This window comes from Myodes glareolus, chromosome 19 (genome assembly GCF_982192425.1).
Source record: "Myodes glareolus chromosome 19, mMyoGla1.1, whole genome shotgun sequence".
NCBI lineage: Eukaryota > Metazoa > Chordata > Mammalia > Rodentia > Cricetidae > Myodes > Myodes glareolus.
Genome location: NC_142044.1, coordinates 61,971,983 through 61,993,629, shown reverse-complemented (window position 1 = coordinate 61,993,629; position 21,647 = coordinate 61,971,983). Strand labels below are relative to the sequence as shown.

The 21,647-nt window shown below is 45.9% G+C and overlaps 1 long non-coding RNA gene across 4 annotated transcripts in view; it reads right to left on the bottom strand.

The window, feature by feature from the left end:
* The window catches only part of LOC146891009 (uncharacterized), a 37,932-nt gene that overhangs the window by 8,818 nt on the left and 7,467 nt on the right, over positions 1 to 21,647 (bottom strand). Inside the window, exon 1 of one of the 4 annotated variants that reach the window (XR_014997940.2) lies at positions 1,235 to 1,381. The exons of the other annotated variants lie outside the window; for them this stretch is intronic. This is a non-coding gene — a long non-coding RNA (uncharacterized LOC146891009). Of the gene's footprint in view, positions 1 to 1,234; positions 1,382 to 21,647 lie in introns of those variants that run through there. 4 annotated transcript variants of the gene reach the window in all.

The window sequence follows — 21,647 nt, the reverse complement described above, 5'->3', positions numbered from 1 at the left end:
ACCTAAACAGGATACACTGTGTACATATAGAAAACTGGTTTTGTTTGAGACAGGGTTTCATCCTGTACCTCTGGCTGGCCTGGAACTTGGTATGTAGAGCAGGCTCAGGTTGAATTCAGAGAGATTAATGCATCTGCCTCTGCCTCCGGGAGTGCTAGGATCAAAGGCATGCGCCACCACTCCCGCGGTATGAAATAACTAAAGAACAAATTCAATAAAAGGAAAAAAGTAAAAAACTCCCCTAAAAACGGGGAAATAAAAGGAATGATGATGTGTTTCCCATCACAGTCCATCTACAAGCATTCACTATATAGGTTCTTATTCACAACAGCAGAGCCAGAAAAACCCACATTAGGAGCTCAGCAGCAAGACAAAGTTGGGTTAGTAGGTCCCCTAGGTGAGTGTCTTCCTTGGCTGCGCTATACGATCCCGATCCAACCAGGAGTCCTTTGTTTGGAGGACGAAAGTGGATATTTAGTAACTTTTAGTGAAAGGGCGGATAAACTTTTGTTTATCTGCAGAGAGGAAGAAGGGAATGCCTCCCTGTCACTCTATTGAAAGCGTCCTTCAGGGAGAAGACAGGAGAACAAGAGCAGCTAAAATCTCGAAGATAAACGCAGGCGCACGTCTCCTGATGTGACCCTGGACTACTGAACCAAAGGTCACTAAACTAAGGCAGGGACGCGGCTTGAGCCTCCCTGGAGGAGTCCCCAGAGGAAGTCGGCTCACACAAAGCCAAGCCCTTCTTCTCTGAAGCGGGGGAGGGCAGCTGCTTTTTCTTTGTTGTTGAAGAAGGTCCCTTCCAGGACACCCTGGTCTACAGAGCGAGCCCGAGGACAGCCAGGGCTATACCGAGAAACCCCGTCTGTCTCGAAAAACAAAAAACAGGAAAAAGAAAGAAAAAGAAGAGTTTCTTTCTTCTCTGTCTCTCTCTTCCTCCACCCTTCCCCCTCTCTCTCACCTCCTCCTCCTCCACCACCAGCTGCTCCCAAGAAGGAAGGCAAAATAAATTCCTCACTGATACCGCTCTGAGCCTCGAATCTTCCGGAGCTCTGAACTCTGACAAGCAAGGTCTAACCATATTTAGAATTCTAACCTGCTGTGAGTTCTGCTTTTCTCCTTCAGGAGTGCAAAACCCAAGGCCTTGTGCTCACTACGGCAATTTTAATCTCAGCTTCCAGGCAAATTTTTCTGTGTCCTTTCTCCTTAAAATTAAGTAAAATACAAAGCTCACCTTTAGGAAGAGGCAATTCAGCCTTGATCGTAACTTGTAGCCGCAGCAGGAGAGAAAGACCCCAGCTATCACACTCATTCCTTTCTCCATGTGCAAAATTAGTGTGTTGAGGCGTATAGGAGCCTAAGCGAACCTCAGAGTAAAACCTGTTACACCAGGGAGAGCTCTGCCGGCCGCAGAGTGGGTGGGGACCCTATACCACACAACTATTTTCTTTTTGGAAACAGGGGCTCTTTAATTTTTTTTTAATTTGGCTTATTGTTATTGTTTGTGTATGATGTGAATGTCAGAGTAAAAAAGAAAAAAAAAAGTTAAATCTCCAAAATCCCAGTTAGGGCTTGTCAGGTCATTTAGCCAAAAACCACTTCTTGGCCACACCTTAGCTGTGATAAAAAGACAGAAATCATAATTTAGTGAGAATTCATGTCCCTAGTGCAGAAGCTTGCAGGGTTGGGCCACCAGTCATGTATTTCTGAACTGTTCTTGAAAAGCTGCCGGACAGTTTTTAATACACCTTTAATCCCAGTATTTGGGAGACAGTGGCAGGTGAATGGATCTCTGTGATGTTGAGGCAAGCCTGGTCTACAGAGTGAGTTCCAGGGCAGCTGGGAACCCTGTCACAAAAATAGATAGATAGATAGATAGATAGATAGATAGATAGATAGATAGATAGATAGAAATTTAAAAATGCCCAGTGAACCATCTTCACAATCCTGGAGTAACTGGCAGCCCCTTTAGGGGCTCTCAATCTCCTTAATAAAATAACTTCAGAATGGACTCAATTGTAAGCTCGGGAACAGTTTTATTTGAAGTTACAACCGAAGCAAGGCCAGGCAGAGAAGTTGTAAATCTCCTGCCTAGAGAAGAATGGAAAAAAAAAAACAAGAAAAAAAATCCATTTGCGTTCAGCTGACAATGGAGGTCAGAAACAGCAGGGAGGCAGACACTTAGAGCAAGAGAGAGGAGAAGAAAAACTACCTTTCCTAAATTCAGAGAAGCAGGTAGGTTTTGAAAGGAAACGTGGCAGCTCAAAACCCCAAGACCAAGTTCTCAGCACAAAGGAGATTTGCCCCAGAGGGACAGAGGGCAGGGGTAAGGGATGGACAGGAGATACAGGGTAGGGGGATGGGGGGGGAGGGGTATTTATCCTGGAGGGGACAAAGAACTGCCTCTGGATAGAGAGGAAACTGGTGTGGCTCAAGGAAAATGACCCTTATAAAAGGTATGAGGGGAAACCCTGCCCCCTAAATGAGGTGTTTAATTTTAATTGGGCATGTTAATTAAGTGAGCCAAAGGGGACTTCTGATTGCTGGATTTCAATGCTTTGATAGCTGGACCTTGGTAGTCAGCCTCAGGAGGAAGGATTGGCCAAATAAGGGAATAGACCCTGAGGCTAGCTAGCTTCAGGAAGGTAATCTAAAGGGTTTTTAGCAACACAGAGGGAACTGGGGGAAAGGGCAAGCCTGCCAGAGCCACGTGCTCCTGTGGGATAGTGAGTGGGGTAGGAATTCTGGGAAGGAAAGGCACATTATCTCATTAAGGTATATTCCATCTTCTCTTTAGAATGGCCTCGGGTGACCTGCCTTCCTAGAGGTGGTCCTGGAGCCAGGCCATTGGCCCACTCAACAGAAAGGTCAGGTCTCCAGTCAGGCCAGAGATTTCAGCCTCTTTGGTTCTTTCTTATTGCTACCTCACTGCCTCAGAATGGAGGATCTCTGTATCCCCACATCCTTGATCCAGACTTAAATTCAAAATTGTCTCCCAGCCGGGCGGTGGTGGCGCAAGCCTTTAATCCCAGCACTTGGGTGGCAGAGTCAGGGGGATCTTTGTGAGTCTGAAGCCAGTCTGATCTACAAGAGCTAGTTCCAAAACAGGCTCCAAAGCTACAGAGAAACCCTGTCTCAAAAGACAGACAAAAAACACTGTCTCCCTAACCAGGAATGGGACATTATGAACAGACTGGTTAGCGTTCTCATGGTTATATTACACATGGGGATTTCCTGGCTTTCAGTTCTTCTCTGCTGGAGGAGAGGGTGTAGAAGCCAAACAATAACATCCACTTTCCTTTACCAATATCTTTGGAGTATAGAGGAATAAAGCATTGGTTTGTGGGCCTACGTACCTTACAGTAGTTTAACCCAGTAAGTACACTCTGTACACCTTGCACTTAAGAATCTATTCTTTCTAGATGTGTGGGTCAATTAAACTTGGCTGCTAAGAACTCTCTTCAGCTGGGATTGGTGGTGCATGCCTTTAATCCTAGCACTCGGGAGGCAGAGGCAGGCAGACCTCTGAGTTTGAGGCCAGCCTGGTCCATAAAGCAAGTTCTAGGACAGTTAAGGCTGTTACACAGAGAAACCCTGTCTCAAAATAACCCCCACCCCGCCAAAAAAAAAAAAAAGAAAAGAAAAGAAAGGAAAGAAAGAAAGAAAAAAAAAGAAAAGAAATCTCAGTGTAAGAAAGAGGCCCCTCTTCTCTCTTAGAAATATCACCACCTGGGTGGTGGCAGCACACACCTTTAATCCCAACACTCAGGAGGCAGAGGCAAGTGGATATCTGAGTGTGAGGCCAGCCTGATTTACAGAACAACTTCCAGGACAGCCAGAGCTACAAAAGGAGACCGTGTCTCAGAAAAAGAAAGAGGGAGATCCCCTTTTCACATTATAAGATTTTTTTTTCTTATAAAAGTAATTTAGGCCGGGCGGTGGTGATGCAAACCTTTAATCTCAGCACTCGGAAGGCAGAGGCAAGATATCTGTGAGTCTGAGGCCAGTCTGGTCTACAAGAGCTAGTTCCAGGACTGGCTCCAAAGCTACAGAGAAACCCTGTCTTGGAAAAAACAAAACAAAACAAACCAAGTAATTTAAACTGGGCATGATGGGGCACACCTGTACCAACACTCTGGGGGCCAAGGCAGGAGGACCTCAAGCCAACCTGACTACAAAGTAAAACCCTGTCAACAAAACAAAAGAACAGAGAGTGCTTGGTGGGTAGGACTGAGCTCAATCTCTAATACTTCAAATAAATAACACACAAAACCAAAAAACAAAACAAAAAGAAAAATTTAGCACTGCCCCTTTAAAAGAAAAGCATTCCACATTGTTTCTCTCTGAGCTAAGCCTGGAATTAAGGCAAACCGGCTGGCTCAGGCCTCGGGAGTCATCCATCCCAAGCTCTCTGCCCATCTGCTGCCTGACTGGTTTTCAGGCCGAAATTCACATGTGGCTTCCAACAGCTGAAGTGATCTTTTTTTTTTTATCGAATTGGAATTTCACTTTGGGGCTGGGATGAGTCCGCTTACACACATCCTAAAAACAGGTTCTGTAGGTTAGAGAAGGAGCTCTCTGGGAGGAGAGGGATAAGCAGCCAGTTGTGAAACCACACAGGTTAATTTCCCCGAACCTTACCCACAAATCAGGCTCTTTGCATGAATAACCCAGCTCCTTAATATAGTCTTCCTGGATTTCATCTGCCAGCTAAATATCCGCTTGTGTTGTGCTCAAAACAATGGGATATCTGCATACTGCTGGCAGGGCTGAAGGCGGGGACAGAGCAGATGCTTGGCAGCTGCCTCAGCCTCAGGCAGCCCCTGAGACCTGCTGGTTAGCCCTGGAGAGACCCTCCAAAGGCTCCCTTTCACGGTGAGGTTCAGCTAGAGCAACCGGGCAGATGTCATGGGTTTATATTTACCTTTGTAGTTAAAGGAAAAAAAATTTTTTTTTTTGTTTTGTTTTTCAAGACAAGGTTTCTCTGTAGCTTTGGAGCCTGTCCCAGAACTAGCTCTTGTAGACCAAGCTGGTCTTGAACTCACAGAGGTCCACCTGCCTCTGCCTCCCAAGTTTTGGGATTAAAGGCATGTGCGGATAGATAGATGGATGGATGGATATGGATGGATAGATAGATAGATAGATAGATAGATAGATAGATAGATAGATAGATGGATCCAGCCTGTGCTTTATATTTTGTACATATACAGCAAGGCATTAGATACACAGCAGGCACCCAAAGAATTTATGCTTTGTGAAGACACATTAGCCAGGTGTAATGGCACACACGTGTATTCCCAGCATTCAGGAGGCAGAAGTAGGAGGATCAGGAATTCAAAGACAGCTTCAGTCACTTGAGACCACGTCAAAAGAAATAGAGTAACTAACAAAAGCATTAAAGGGACCGTGAATGTGCTCTAACCCAGAGTTTACAGCACACGTCTGCGCAGCCTAGCAGCACATACATCGTTTACACCCAAACTGTGCTAAGTACTTTCCGTTCCTGTATCCTCTCTTTCAGAAATGCAGTCCACAGAGGGCAGCTGTGAGGGCTGAATGAGGTGGGGCTTGGAAAAGGCCACGCATTCCTGTTACCCTTATATTATACGAGACAAACATCACCCCGGCCACAGAGCTGATCCACAGTCACCGAGCTGCCAGTCTCTCGTTCCTTCAGTTTAGTTTTTGTTCGTTGCTGTTGTTCTTGCTGCAAGTGAGTGGCGTTTTGCTTGGTTTTGTTTTAGACACGGCTGGCTTCTTCGGTCTCCCTCTCCCGAGGGCTTGGGTTACAGGTGTGCATCACCAAGTCACCTTTCCAGGGCTTCCAGGCCACTGGTCACACCCATAGCTCCGTTTATTAGCCAGCCTTCTTTGAGCCACCTCCAAAGCAGTTCATTTGAATGGCCATCTCAAAAGAAGTGCAAGCATAATTCAGTACACCAGGCTTGCTGGTCTTTCTGGGTGCTGCTTCACGCCAGCTCCTCAACACCACCCTTGTGAGTCTATTACTAACGTCTCAAACATAAGGAATAAATGACTGGGAAGTGGTGGGCTAACGATTGGGAGGCAGGGGTATAACAAATGCACTGAGACCACAGGCCTGGGGCTCAGGGTGCTGAGATGGGTTCCTTCCGTTCTGGTCTGTTGCTAGTAACACTCCAATCAGCCACAAAGCCTGTTCCAACCTGCCCTGTGAATACAAACCCAGTTAGGTGTTGACTTACACCATGAAGTCATTTCAAGAGCACAGGAACAAGGTTGGATAAAACCAAGTGAGGGTGGCCACCGACACCCTGTGCGGCAGCCAGAAGGAAAGAGATGCAAACATCCCATGAAAGGATCTCCAACGGAGCAGACGGAAAAACAGCAAGTCAAACAGAAAGTTCGGCACGGAGCCATTTCTGTTTCTAAGAGTCACACAAAGCGACGAGGGCGCGGCACGTATGCACATACATCCTTGACTGCTGAAACCTGGACAGGCTTGCGTTTATTAATAACATTACGGCTGTGTAAAAGAAAAGGAACAAAGGATGGGGGTGGGGAGCAGACACTGTCAGAAAATAAAAGATCAAAATGCATAAATTCTAGTAAACTTTTTTAAAAAAGAAGATAAAAGATCACCCACACGCAGTAAAGGAAATGGTGTGAACACACCAGGCTAACAGCCTCTGCCTCATCCGTATCCATAGAGACCGAGAGACCAGAAGACAGATGTCAGGTTAGCACCTTATTATGAATTCAGTGGTTTTGAATATTTAGTGTTTCTTATCTGAACCGGAGGAGTTCTGACATTCTGGGCTCTAGGAACCGGAGGGCAGCCTGGCTGCATTTCTTTGTGTTGCTGGACTAATCTCCTTAACTACTGAGTGGAGAGAGCAGAAACACAGGCCACCGATGCCGTGACAATTAGCTGAGAAAATCGATAGGTAACAACAGGGACAGGCGAGTTCCAGTCTGCTGCTTACTCTTCCCGGCTAGCTCTTCCACCCCACAGAAAATTCTCTTTACCTTTAGGACACCTGTACGCCCCACACTACCCTATACTTTGCTCATTACTAAATTCCCACACCAAGGATGGCCACATTAAATTAGTAAAGCATTGGAATTTGGTATATTAGCTTAACAGACAGGCCTTGCTTATTTGAAATGTTAGATTGTGCAAATGTATATTTTTAAGCATAAATTGTCTAATTCATTTTTAATTTAAGAAAGACACTCAACGGGACTTTAAAAAATAGATCTCTCCACCCCCCATGAAATCCAGTTTTGATACAAGAGATAAATCACCCTGATGAGAGAGGCCATTTAAAGTACAAATCAAAACTACAATTAAATATGTTTGCATCTTACAATGTGTTTACTCGTGACTAATAAAATTTCAGATGGCTCTAAAGTTTCAGCAGCAGAATGGTAAGCCTCGTATTACAGGACTTCAAAGAGAGAAATGCTAACGTCACTGGGATACCTTCATACAAAGAAGAAACCAGCAGCGTGCACACATCGCCACACCCAAGCCACTCACGATGGAACCGAATCCTGCTTCAGCCTCACTTCGGAAACAGACCCAGGCTCTCTTCTACCTTTGCTGGACGCACACGAATTTAGAAAGCCAAGAGCGCTGGAGATTTTTGGTGCGGTAAATGAGAATCCAGTTAGAGATGTCTTACACATTGAGTTGAAGAAAGAATTGATCTGAAGGACCCACTTTCAAGCACACGAAACGCACATCCCACCTGACTCCTCCACCTCATTAAATGGACTGTCAGTTAGAAGCTGGGCACCATTGTTCGCTTTCTTCTCCTCTAACTAGATTTGACAGATTGCTCTTTCTGGCATGGCAGGCTGCTGCCAAGAACAGGGAGAAGAGACGGGGCTGACCCCGTCGTCATGTCCTTGGGATCAGAACCCCTCATCCTAGTCAACAGATGATAGAAATATCCCCATGGGCTTCCAACCTGTTCCCTGCTTTCTTTGGCTCTTTTTGTAAAAGCTCCTGGCAGTCTGAGTTTCCTTATCCTCAACATTGTGAAGCCGAGCGCCTGAACAGGCTGTGGGACTATTGTTTCATGATACTCTATGTTGTTCGTAGTTAACACTGTGACGTTTGCTTTTTTCTGCAAGCCTCCGAGGGAGTCGGTGGGCACACTCTCCCCGCTTCTCTTCCTTCTGTCTTTCCTTTCTTTGTGTCAGCAGGGTCTCCTGTACCTCAGGTTGATTTCCAGCACTGCGGCTGAGGACAACCTTGAACTGGGAGTGTATGCACCACATCCAGTTTTATTCAGGCCGGGATCTAACCTAGGGATTGACCATGCTAGACAAGCACTAATCTAGTCTCAAACCTGCACGATGGCTCAGTGGGTAAGGTCACTTGCCCAGACCCCACATGACGGAAGAAAGAAAAGAGAGAGAAAGAAGAAAAGAAAAAGAAAAGCAAACAAAGAAAAACCTCAGGAAAAGGAGATCGGTGAAAATCTGAAAAGAGTGGAGGGGTCTGACTGGGGCCTCATAAGAAGCAAACAAGTAGATGATCCAAACTGGTTGTTTGGTTGTTTCCTTTCTTATTTATTTTGGGGGGTTGTTTTGTTTTGAATGTCCTGGAACTCACTCTGTAGACTAGGCTGGCCTTGAACTCGAACTCACAGAGATCCTGTCTCTGCCTTCCGAGGGAAGGGATTAAAGGATTGTGACGCAACACCCAACTATAGTTTTTTGGTTTTGTTTTTTACTTTTTTCCCTATTTTAATCTATGTGAATAAATGTTTTGTCTTCATGTATGTACGTGTACCATATGTATGTCCAGTTCCTTGGGAGGCCAGAAGGTGCATCAGATCCCTTAGACAGCAGTTAGTAGCATATACCACCATGTGGGTGCTGGGAACCAATCTGGCTCTTCGGTGAGAGCCCGTTCTCTTAACCATGGGATCATCTCTTCAATCCTTTAAACTGCATTTTTAAAAGTGTACATTTGTTTATTATTTTAATTTAATTTTATTTTATTATGTGTATATGTATGTGTGCATGTGTTTATGTGCATCACACATATCTGGGAACCCTTGGAGGTCAGAGAGGTGTTGGGGGATGGGAGAGATGGTTCAGCAGTTAAGAACTGGTTCTCCCAGAGGGCCTGAGGTTCATTTCCCAGCACCCACATAGTTCTGAAGGACCTGAAGCCCTGTTCTGGCCTCCACAGGCACTACGTACATACATGCAGGCAAAACACCCATACACATAAAAACAAATATATATTTGGCTTTTGAGACAGGGTTTCTTTGTAGTTTTGGAGCCTGTCCTGGAACTAGCTCCTGTAGACCAGGCTGGCCTCGAACTCACAGAAATCTGCCTGCCTCTGCCTCCCAAGTGCTGGGATTAAAGGCGTGCGCCACCACCACCTGGTTTGTTTGTTTTTTGTTTTTTGGTTTTTTTTAAAGAATGAAGACGAGCCATTTAATCCTCCGGGACTGGAGTTAGACAGTCCTGGAAACCAAACCCAGGTCTTCTGCAAGAGCCTTTCCTGCAGGCCCTGAAGATCACATCTGTTTCTCTGTATGTGTGTGCACAGCATATACCACAGTACATGGAGGTCACAGAACTCCCTGAGGAAGTCAGTTCTCTCCTCTAAACATGTGGAGCCCAGAGAATGAACTCAGGTCATCAGCTTTGGTAACAGAGCTTTTATGTGCCGAGCTGCACATAAAACTGCACCAAACTGCATTTCAGAACATTCTGGCGGTAAGGCAGGCCATGGCTTAGGAGCCTGGCCAGAAAGGGACAGCCACAAGGCAAAGACTGAAAGAGAACAATGCCGAGATAACTTTTCTATTTTCTTTTCTTTTCTTTTCATTCTTTCTTTCTTTCTTTCTTTCTTTTTTTTTTTTTTTAGATGAGAGTCTTACTGTGTTGTTCATGGTATTCTTGAACGCCTGGGTGCAAATGACCTTTCCCTTCTATTTACCAAGCAACAGGGACAGCAACCAATGCCACGTGCTCAGCTTTGATACCACCATTTTTGTTTTATCTGTTGAGACAAGAGTCAATCTGTGTATCCTTGGCCTGGAACCTGATATGTAGACCAGGCTGGCCTCACATTTGCTGTGTTCCTGTTGCCTCTGCCTTCAGATCACAGGCCTGCACCATCATGCCTCGTTCTGACTGAGGAGAAAGAGACCTGAGAGTGGCTCAGTGGGTAAAATAATTACCTAGCAGGCACAATCTCCTGTTGCAGAATATTCTTTGTGTGAAGATGTGTCATTGTGATTGGTTTAATAAAGGGCAGAATGGTCAACAACTCGGTAGGAAGACAGAAAGGACTCTGAGAAGAAGAAAGGTGGAGTCACCAGCCTGGTGCCGAGGAAGCAGGGCATGCAGGAGGAGAGGTCAGAGGCAGGAGCCACACGGCAGCACAGAGATGACGAGAAATGGGTTAATTTAAGTTCTAAGAGCTGATGGGACAAGCCTAAGCTATAGGCTAAGCTTTCATAGTTAAAAATAAGTCTCCATATCATTTTTTTGTGAGCTGTTGCCCCCCCCCCCAATCCATCTACGAGCCAAGCAGTGGTGGCGCAGGCCTTTAATCCCAGCACTTGGGAGGCAGAGGCAGGCAGATTTCTGTGAGTTCGAGGCCAGGCTGGTCTACAGGAGTTAGTTCCAGGACAGACTCCAAAGCTACAGAGAAACCCTGTCTCAAAACAAACAAACAAAAACAAAAAAACAAAACAAAACAAAAAAGTCCATCTACAATCCCTAGTACCACATGAAGGTGTGACAGTAAATTGTAACCCAGAATGAATAATTACATTGGGTTCAGAAGTCTTAAGATACAGTTGTTCTATGACCTCTGCATGTACACTATGGTTTACATGTGTTTGCATGACACACACACACACACACACACACACATTGTAATATTAAATACTGTTCTGGGGCTGGAGAGATGTCTTTGAGGTTAAGAGCACTGGCTGTTCATCCAGAGGTTATGAGTTTAATTCCCAGCAACCACATGGTGGCTCACAACCATCTATAATGAGATCTGGTGCCCTCTTCTGACCTGCAGGCATGTATATATAATAAATTAAAAACATTAAATTTAAAAAAAAAATAAACTATTTTCTGGCTGAGGTCTTCTACCTAAACTCAATTATTTGTACTTAGGTATCTTTCTCCCTCTTCCTGTGCCCTCAGCAACAGATTGATCTTCTTGAGCTCAGCCTGGCATGCAGGATTCTCTCTAACACCAGACCCAGTGCCTGGGCCAAGGTGACGACATTCACTAAGAAAGCCAATTGTGTCAGAGACCAGCTCGTGTGTCACCTCTTCAGGGCCTTTCCTTTCCCCCACTCTGTGGTTTCAGGCTGGCCTCGGTTTGCAGCAACCCTCTTGGGTCAGCTTCCTAAGTGCTGGGTTACAGCTCTGAGTCACCAAAGCCAGCACACAAACCCCCTCTCTGTGAACACCCTTCTGTCCCTTTGCTCCACTGCTCCAGGTCTCTAATGACGGTTTTCTTGTTGGTACTGTAAGCTTAAACTCTGCCTTAAAGGCCTTCGAAGCCGGAGCAGCCAGTCCCACCAGCTTCCCCCAGCCGGGCAGGATGGCAGGATGGCTGCTTCATCCTCTACGACAAGGTCCTGGTCACTCCTCTCCTAACGCTTTCTTCAAGTACAGCTCAGAGGTCATTCAAAGCCAGCTTCAAGGTCATTCCTCCCTAAGATCTTGTTTTCCCAGTCCACGCCTCCATGTTCTCCTGAAGCGCTCAGTCGACAGCATCTAATTTAGCACTTAATTATATATATATGCTTATGTTACATAATTTACTGGGCTTCTGAAAATGTGGCTTAGTCATGTTTCCCTCAACTAGATTATACATTTATTGAGAGTAGGAACATAATGAAGTCATCTTTAAGTCATAAGTTCTGGAACTCAGCTACACTCGGGTCCCGGCTATTCCACAGAACTACTTCTCCGTCATCAAGCAAATGGCTCACCTCTCTTGTCCATGTCTTAACACCCAAAATTAACATAGAAATAAAATTTCAAGCCAGCCCAGGCTATATGGTGAGGCTCTATCTCAAAAAGAAAAACTAACAGAAACATAAAAAAATGTCAAGTGTCTGCTCCTTATGAACGGCATGTAGTGCTTTAGAGAGGTCCCAGGACAGTCCCAGGCCAGCCTGGGCTACAGTGGGAGATTCTGCTTCAAAAGGCAAACTATAATTTTCAAAGTAATAACAGCGGAGTATATAGCTCAGCGGTAGAAAGCTTGCTTAATATTTTTGAGGCCCTAGGTTCAATCCCTAGGATTACACAAAACACACACACACACACACACACACACACACACACACACACACACACATAGTAATAAAAATGACAGGTTCTTTTCAAATAAGTAAGAGATTTGGAAACTTGGCTTGAAGCAAGTTAGTGTATCTGGGGGCTGAGGATCTAGACGACTTAGCTGTTAAAAGCACTTGCTACTTCAGAGGGCCCGAGTTTGGCTCCCAGCACCACACCAGGAGATTTACAACTGCCTGTAACTCCTGCCAGGGGCTGGCAATTCAGATCTCACTTCTGGCCTCTTTGGGGACACACATCCAAGTGCACAAAAGCACACACTCACACACATACGTACACACCCACACAAATAATAAAATCTTAAACAAACAAAACCCTAATGTGTTTACATAGATAATTATTATAAAATATTTACTGGGAAAATTAGACTCCCCAACATTTGAGAAGCACCCTAGAACTTCCTGTGGAGCCCAGGTGAGGAGCCATGAGGGATCTCTTTGACAGTGTGGGTCACCAGAAACAAGCACTGATGAAAAAACAGAACAGAGGCGCCTCATCTGTGTGCTGCTACCAGTAACTTGCCAAGAACCAATAGGAGAAAATCCCCGTGGCTCAATGGCCAGGCGCACTGGCTGCTTTTTCAGAGGTCCCAGGTTCAATCCCCAGCACCCATGTGGTGGCTCACCACTGTAACTACAGAGACCTGATGTCGTCTTCTGACTTCCTCAACGACCTTGCATACACATGAAGCACACACGTACAGCAGGCTAAACACTTATACACAGAAAATAAAACGTTAATAAACCTTTTCACAAAAAGTTCCCATTTGCGTGTTTTTTCTGCCTTTGAATGCATGTTCTCAAAGGACAAACAAAATTCCTGCACCCAAAGCTCCGTAGCTGAGGCGACAGTGTGTCTAAGACAATAATAAAGGTGAAGAGAAAGTAATTAAAGACCCAAGGCCAAGCTCCAGACACCCTGTTATTACATTTTACATTAAGACAGTTACCATGGCCCTCTCCTTATTACTTTAAGTGGCGTCAACCAGCTTGTTATGAAGGGCAGAAGTCTTTGTGTCCCATGTGGTTCCTGGACTGTATCCTACGAAAATCTCTGGGTCTCCGGGGTTGCTGTGGAGAAGAAGAATGACTGCTGTCTCCAGGAAGATGTGACTGCGGCAGCTGACAGTGCCTAGAAGGCCGTCAGGCCGTGCAGCACCCACACCACCATAGGACTATAGGAAGCTACTTGCTTATCTGTGTGATAATCCACCCCCATGCCTACTTTCTAGTATGCTTAAATATCATATTTCCAAAGGAAAGATTAAAAATTAAGAGCTGATTGAGAAACAGAATGAATGTGTGGTTTTAGGATGGGCAAGACATTGCACTGAGTTCCAGCATTCCCTGCTCTGTGATTTCCTTTGTCCAGACCTATAGCATGCTGTAGCGAGTCAGTTACAGCTGAAGAGCGAACATGCCTTGCTTCCAGTCTCTCTCTGTCACCACCAGATTCCATCTCTTTGGACTCTGCTTTTCTGATCTAAGATTTCTCATTGATAAGATGACCACTGAGGATTAGTGAGGAAAACATCTCGAACTCTTTCTTCCTTGCCCTGTGTGCCCACCCACCCTTGCCTCTGACTTTCAGTTCTGGCTATACAAAAACAATGGTGTGTGTGTGTGTGTGTGTGTGTGTGTGTGTGTGTGTGTGTGGTGGTTTTTAAGACACGGTTTTCTGTGTATCTGTGGCTGTCCTGGAACTCCTGTAGACAAGCTTACCTTGAACACAGCCAGCGATCCACCTGCCTCTGCTTCCGGAGTGTTGGAATTAAAGGCATACACCGCCACCGCCCAGAAAAGCATTGTTAAACCTAAATTTGCTGACTAAAACGATGTGTTCTTTATATCTTCCCCACCCCCATGAAGTATCTAGGAAGCATTTGGGGGTGTTTGGATCCAAATCAGTCATTTCAAAGGCACAGAGAGAATGGTGACAGCGAATGTCTGGCCATGCGGAGCTGTCTCAAGAAATGTCCCACCCAAGCCAAACAGTCCTTCCACAGAGAGCCGATGGATATACCACCTCTCTTTCCCTTCTACTATTTTCTCAGAATTCAGATTGCTCTGGAGTCACCATGATAGCTTTAAAGCATACTGGGCCTTTCAATGCAGCCCTCCGCTAGACCTTCGGAGCCAGCAGTCAGCGGTAAGAAAAGGCTAGGTCAGCTCTCTGTGTGCTGGTTGCTTGGCAGCACCGTTCCCCTGGGACGTCTCCTGGCACCCACCCAGCCTCGCTCTCAACATCAATCTGCTCTCTGTGCTTCCAGTAAGTTATACGTAATCCTCTCCCTTGCACCTCTTTTCTGGGAGACCTTCGCCCACGCCTCTCAAGCCACGATGGAAAGGAAACACACCCGAAGCTTTAAGAAAACAAATTTTAAATGCCCACCAAATAATTGTCTCTTTTCATTGTTCCCAACTCACACCATTTAGAGCCTAATTTGAACTATGGCCCCTTCAGTTTGTGAGGCTTCCTTACATTATGTTAATTGCCTTTTTAAAGCTGCCCAGCCCTAAGCGACTGGCCTCTGTGGAGAGAGTATTCTGTTGAGGAATGGAGGGAAGGTATGCCATTCCTGGGGCAATGCCACATGAAGGGTACTGGTAGTGACTTGTCTGGCTGTGGCTGCAGGAACTCAAACAATGTCCCCCAAAGGCAAAAGGACCAGACTGTCCGAGAGTGCCAGGCAACAAGTCAGCACTAAAACAGAGCAAAACAAAGTTCCTATTTAACCAAACAAGAGAATAGTTAACCTGGATAGCAGTCCAAACAGACACGATATTGCTGACAGGAAAACCTCTGAAACGCCGGGCCTCTAGTTACAGTCCGAGGGAACACAATCCCACCTCCCAGAAATACGCAGGATGAGGTCAAGCATGGTGTTTTCTATGGCAGTCACCATTCCAGTCACAGCCGCAAGTGTCCTAGGGCTTTAAAATTAAAGTAGGGATTTTCCCTCTCATATTCTACTGGTGGAGAAAGAGACCCGGAAGGGCCAGAAGTGAGTACAACCAGAAAATCTCAGGCTTTGACTTCGGTCCCTGTCAAGCAAGAGAGGTTCCTCTTTGGTGATAAACGCCTGTAATATCAGAACTGGAAGCCCAGGTATTCAAAGCTAGCACCTGCTTCATATGAAATTAGAACTAACAAGAGCTACGTTACATAAGATCCTTACTAAACACAAAAACAAAACAAGGGCGGGTGGGACGGTTCACCGGGTAACAGCTTGTGTCACAGAACTTGAGGAGCCGAGCTCCATGCCCAGAATTGACATGGTGGAGAGAACCAGTCCCCAAAATATGTGCATTTGAGATGAGGGCTCATTAAATTACCAAAGACTTGTCTTAAGACGCCAATCTTCCTGCTGCAGACCTCTGAGTACAGCGGATTGTACCACCCTGGGCCTGGCTGGCTGTTATCACACACAGCGGCAGGCATGGTAGGTAACAGACGTCAGCCCAGCCTCAACTTTACTAAGTAGCCGAGAACGACCTTCACTTTTGACCCTCCCATCCTACCTCTGAGTGTTTGAGCAACGCCTGGATTTGTGTGTGTGTGTGTGTGTGTGTGTGTGTGTGTGTGTGTGATAGGAGGTTGTTTTATTTTTTTGAGACAGGCGCACGCGGGGGTGGGGGGTGTCTCCAAGTTGGTGTGGTAGGTAGCACACATCATTAATCCTAGCAAGTAGGTGGCAGAGGCAGGCAGGTGCAACCTTTGCTACGGAGGAAGTTCCTGGACAGCCAGAGTTACTAGTAAAGAACACATGTTCAAACAAACAAATAAAATTTAAAAGGAAGGGAGAGTCTCTTCTTAGCCCCGGCTGTCCTGAAACTTACTGTGTAGACCAGGCTGGCCTCGAACTCATAGCTTCTGCCTCTGGGGTGCTAGGATTAGATGCATACACAGACCACCATTCTGTGCCTCATGCATACTAGGCAAGCACTCTACCAAATGAGCTACATCCTTAGCCCTAAATGTAAATCTTGAATTGAGTTTATTCTTTATTTAATATATTTAGGATTTTTGCTGTTGTTGCTGGTGGGTTTTTTCTCATTACCTCATCTTCAAACTCTTTCTTATACTTTCAGTTAAAGCCGGCAGCAGCAGAACATGTATCGTGTCTTAATCAATCTCCTTCCCAACATCTTCCTATCACTCTGCAGTGAGGACTTACATTAGGGACGAAGATGTTGATGAGCCATTTATGTGAAGCCACCGTTTTACACAGATTGTCAGTGAACACAAACTAGATGGCCCGCATAAAGCCACCGGGAATAACAGAAGCTGGATGTTTTGCAATGATTTTTATCTCTGGTGCTTCTGACACTGGCTCTGGGTTTAGGCAAACAGAGGCTCTGAAGGACCTTGCAACAGTATCCCAGAGCTTCCTGATTGCTAGCAACAGTAACTACAATAGAGCCCCAAAGAGCCAGTCTTTTACAGGGTACTAGAAAGTCTGGAGCTGGGTTTCTTATTTCAGACACAACTGAGGTAGAGCACAACAGCTGCTTCCTTCCTGTTTTCTTCGCATTCATTTGTTTACCTACTCATTTACTTAATTATTTATTCATATGTGTGGATGTGGAAGTTGAAGGATAACTTTGGTGAGTTGATGGTCTCATTCTACCACGTTGGATCACTGAATTGAGCAAAGGCTTGGCAGCAGGTGACTTTATCACTGACTGAGCCATCTTGATTTCCCCTACTCTTCTTTTTAATTTTAAATAGTTTTTTGCATATGATATATTTTGATCACGTTTTCCCTTCCCCCAGTTCTCCCCAGGTCATCCCTACCTACCCAACTTTATGTTATTTCTCTCTTTCCAAAACAAAAAGCAAATAAAACCAAAATGCCAAAACAAAACTATTCTATTTATAAACTTTATTATATTTATATACTTTATCATATTTATAAAGTGTCCCCCCACAAAAACAAATAGGAAGTCCATGTTGTGTTGGCTAACTATTTTTGGGCACCCTGAGTGTGGTTGACATACCCAATGACAGGCCATTGGAGAACACTGATTTTCCTTTTGCCAGCTATTGACCTTTGCAAATAGCTTCTTAGTTAGGGATGCCATCCAGTGTCCACACCCCCACCCCTCTCTGTGCTAGAACCCTGTGTGACTTGAAGCTATGCAGGCCCTGGGTATAGATAGTCACATGTTTCCCAGGAAGGTCTCAAACTCAATTTGTATCTGCACCCCAGCTACCTCCCCCCTCTCCTTCCTACCTCCCCCCTCTCCCTGCTGCCTCCCCCCTCTCCCTGCTGCCTCCCCCCTCTCCCTGCTGCCTCCCCCCTCTCCCTGCTACCTCCCCCCTCTCCCTGCTGCCTCCCCCCTCTCCCTGCTACCTCCCCCCTCTCCCTGCTGCCTCCCCCCTCTCCCTGCTACCTCCCCTCTCTCCCTGCTACCTCCCCTGCTGTCCCTACTGCCTCCCTCTCCTGGGTGTATCTTTAGTCTGGTTTAAATGGTGCTGTGGATTGAGCTGGTCAAGCAGTCCATGAGCCAGGCTGCAGCCTCTGGACTTGACTTGGGCTTTTTAAAGAACCGCGAACGCTTCTGTAACTGTCAGTCTTCCATGATCTCTACTCTCCTGTATACATTTAGGAATGGGAACTGGAAGATTTCTCCCACTTTCTTCCTAATTTGTTTTTCAGATAAGGCAGAAGTATGCAGAAGACGAAATTCAGAGTGGCAGTTTAAGGTTTTTCCATGACTCACGCAAGGAAATTGCACTGGAACCTCTCCGTGCAGCCCAGGCTCTCCCCTCCAATTCTCCCTAGCTGCTGCATTTCATTCCCAGGACCACCGGGCTCCCGGCTCTCCCTAACCTTTTTATCTGACATGAACTATTTTCTCTTTTGCCTGAAGCTGTCAAGTCAGGTGACAAGAAAGGTGGTGATTAAATTGAGAATTACCCCCAACCTTGCTAGCTCATCTCCTAGCAACTGTATGGTTCGTTGCTTAGCAACATGAGAGGTGAGAGAGCAACGGCTCTTACACATCTAAAAATACAGAAAGCAGCTTTTAAAAAGGTTCAACAGTGGGCTTCTTTACTAAAATATCCTGAATACAGAGACCACCTTAGGAGCTTGGCTGGGGAGAACCTCTGTGCCTCTTACGAGGTTCACCCTGGAACAATCTGCTGTTCACAGATGCAGGGGACAAACATGCAGCCATTTAGAGTCTCTCTGCGTCAGTGTGTCTGCAACCAGTGCTTCTGAGCCTGGGAGGGGAGAGCTGCTGAGATGGCTCCCAAGGTAAAGGCACTAGCCACAAACCAGAGAGAGGACCAACCCCCACAGCTGTTCTCGGATTTCTGTGTGGGTGCTGTGCTGTGGGACACACATGAAACACTAACACATTAATTAAATAAATTTATTTATTTATTTATTTATTTATTTTTGTGTGTGTGTGTTTTTCGAGACAGGGTTTCTCTGTAACTTTGGAGCCTGTCCTGGAACTCGCTCTGTAGACCAAGCTGGCCTCACACTCACAGAGATCCGCCTGCCTCTGCCTCCAAGTGCTGGGATTAAAGGCCTGTGCCACCAGCACCCGGCTTTTGTTTTGTTTTTAATTCAAGTTAGGGGGCTGTAGAGATGGCTCAGTGATTAAGGTCACTGGCTGCTCTGGAACCTGAATTCAACTCTTTTGTTTTGTTTTTTGTCTTCCGCCCCCCCCCCCCCCCTTGAGACAGGGTTTCTCTGTGTAGCCCTGGCTGTCCTGAAACTCACTCTGTAAACCATGCTGGTCTCCAATGTAGGAGCCAGCCGTGATAAACTAAATAGAAACAGACCGCCCAAAGGAAGTTCTTTACTTCCAACCATTATCACCTGCCAGTGTAGGACTCAGCCATCCTGAGTCTCAGTAGTTTATTTACCCTGAAGCAATACCTCCTTGCAGGAAGAACCACAAACTGAGATTACTCGACCCCCACCCAAGAACAGACAATTCAAAGAAATCCCTGGCATTCCAAGCACTGTAAATAGAAAACTGCCAGCATTTCACCAGGACACTCCTAGACAAATGTCAGCCAATCAGGGGTCCTAAACCTCAGAGACCCCTCACCCCCACCTTTACTACTATAAAAACCCAACCCTAACTGAGCTTGGGGCTCTCCGATTACTCCAATACATTGGACATGTGGGGAGGGGGAGTTTGCAAACTTGCATAAAATAAAAGCTCTTTGCTTTTACACATGGGACTCAATCTCCTTGTTGGTTTTTGGGGAACTTCAGCTCACTGAGATTCTTCTGCCTCTGCCTCCCAAGTGCTGGGATTAAAGGTGTGTGCCACCGCCACCACTGGGCCCAGCTCCATTCTTAATCTAAAAGAAGATGGAGAAATATTTTTCTTAAATATCCTCTTAAGCTGATGCAGTGACTCATGTCTATAATCCTAGCATTTGAGATGTAGAGGCAGGAGGGAAAGTGGTTCAAGATCAGCCTGGACTACATGAAACTGTGTCTCAAAAAAAAAAAAAATCAGGACCTGATATGTGGTTTAATAGGTAAAGAAACTGTCCATCAAGCCTCAAAACCTGACTTTGAGGTCCGGGACCCTGATAATAGAGAGAACTGACTCCTTAAGTTGTCCTTTGACTCCTGGAGAGCTCCATGGCATGTACATACACATGTAAACACACAACAAATGGATGCATGTAAATAAACAAGCCCCTAAGGCCAGCATCACTGGGAGTTGTAGATTATGGGACTGTTATCAAAAGGGGGCTGTAATGGTCTGCTCTGTCCCTTTAAGAGACAAGCCACGCCCACTCCCTCCCAGTCCACCAAGGCAAGGCTGATCTTCAGCTTCTAGTCTGAGTCCCTTCCTTTTCAGTCTCTCTCCCTGAGAGGTAGCTGCTGCTATGGCTCCCCACCACCCCTGTTGTTCTCTCTTTCTCTCTCTGCCCCTCTCTCTGCTCTTCTCCCCTTCCGCCCTTTCCCCTCTATAACCCACTAAATAAAGATCCAACCTCACTCTGCATGGTGTGCCTATCCGGCTGTCTCTCACCCGCCACATGGCTCCCTGCCGGATCAGCTGCCTTTGGAGTCCTATGGTGTGGTCTTGTGGTGGCGTGCCCATCTGTCTGTCTCTCCTCGTGGGACTGGCTGCCCCACCGAGGTCTCTCACCTACTACTCAGCCCCCTGCCTGGGACTAGTGGCCTGCTGCAGGCACTAGGGGACCTGCAGCATTTACTTAAACCATAACAGGGGCAATTTCCAGTCAATTTATCAAAGAATTAATCAGAGTTTAGAAACAACAGACAGACCCAGCTGGACAGTGGTGATACACACCTTTAATTACAAAACTTGGGAGGCAGAGACTGGTGGATCTATGTGAATTCAAGGCCAACTTGGTCTATAGAGTCAGTTTCAGGACAGCCAGGACTAAACAGTGAAACCCTATCTCTAACCACCCCTCCCCGCCAAAAGAAAGAAAAAAAACAGACCCATATCAATTATACCAAAACTTTAAAATTTCCAAGAGAGTAAGCTGCTAATTCTACTGTTAATTCTAAAAGACTCTGATTGGCTGAAATTGCTCCAGTGAGGAAGGACTGGCACTCTGGACCACTCCAACACCATTCAGAAGCTTGGCCACTGTTTGAATTTACATATTGGTGGAGGTTGGAATGACATCCAAAAGCCTCAGGTATTTGAACTCCAGTCCCCAGTGAGTTTGGCTTTGGCGCTATTTGGGGAGGTTATGAAAACTTTACAAGTATGGCCTTGCTATAGGAAGCCCCTGGGCTTTGAGCCTTGCCCCACTTCCAGTGTGCCCCGCTTCAAGTTTGAGGTTGAAAATGTGACTTCTCAGCTTTGGTGTCTGCTGCTATGCCTCCAGGTCACTGGGGCTCTTCCTCTGCAGCTAAACCAAAATAAACCCTTTTATCTATGTGTTACTTTTGGTCCTGGTGTTTTTTTCACAGTACCACAAAAGAAAACTAACACAATGTTTAAAGAGGTCAAATATTCCGCCACATCGCGTCTTCCACTGGGCCCTCTGACAACCTGGCACTCGCTCTGTAGACCAGGCTGGACTCTACCTCACAGAGATCCACCTGCCTCAGCCTCCCAAGTGCTTGGATTAAAGTTGGGTGTGCCACCACCACCCAGCTCCGCAAGTGTTCTTAAGGTGATCTTCAAATATAGCTGACAGAACTTAATGATTGGTTGGGATTAATTTAAACAAATAAAATGACATATTTTCCATAGTGCAAGGAAGGGGCTGGGGGACAATTCAGACAGTAATGTGCTTGCCACACAAGCATGAACACCTAAGACCATAAA